We start from the raw sequence: 349 nt of genomic DNA, 5'->3' as shown, positions 1-349 counted from the left end.
CCCCCCAGTGCCCTCGGGAGATCGTTCTGCCAACCCTGCCGGTGTTCCAGGGCGCAGCGGTCTCCAGCGAGCATATCTGACAGTTACCGCCCGGCAACGTAGCGGCACTGAGAGGCTCGCGGTCTCTGCGGAGGTCCACAGAGCAGCTAGTTCGGTCGTCCCCTGTTGGCGTGCAGATGCTTCAAGGCATTCTGTTCAAGGCATAGCCGTTCTGGGCACACCGGAAATCAGTCTCGAGAGGCTGATTCCCTTAGTAGATTATTTAGCAGCGTGGAAGCTACTGCCAAATGTATCTCAATGGGTCCTGCGTACTGTAGAAAGAGGCTACAGAATCCAGTTCGGTTCTCGT

General features: G+C 57.0%; 1 protein-coding gene across 1 annotated transcript in view; it reads right to left on the bottom strand.

Moving 5' to 3' along the window:
- LOC107655487 (collagen alpha-6(VI) chain-like) overlaps positions 1 to 349 on the bottom strand; it is a 32,459-nt gene that overhangs the window by 8,058 nt on the left and 24,052 nt on the right. The gene's annotated exons all lie outside the window — the stretch shown is intronic.

This window comes from Sinocyclocheilus anshuiensis, unplaced genomic scaffold (genome assembly GCF_001515605.1).
Source record: "Sinocyclocheilus anshuiensis isolate Anshui unplaced genomic scaffold, SAMN03320099.WGS_v1.1 scaffold1463, whole genome shotgun sequence".
NCBI lineage: Eukaryota > Metazoa > Chordata > Actinopteri > Cypriniformes > Cyprinidae > Sinocyclocheilus > Sinocyclocheilus anshuiensis.
Note: the sequence above shows the minus strand (reverse complement) of the source record. Positions and strands in the feature narration are given on the sequence as shown.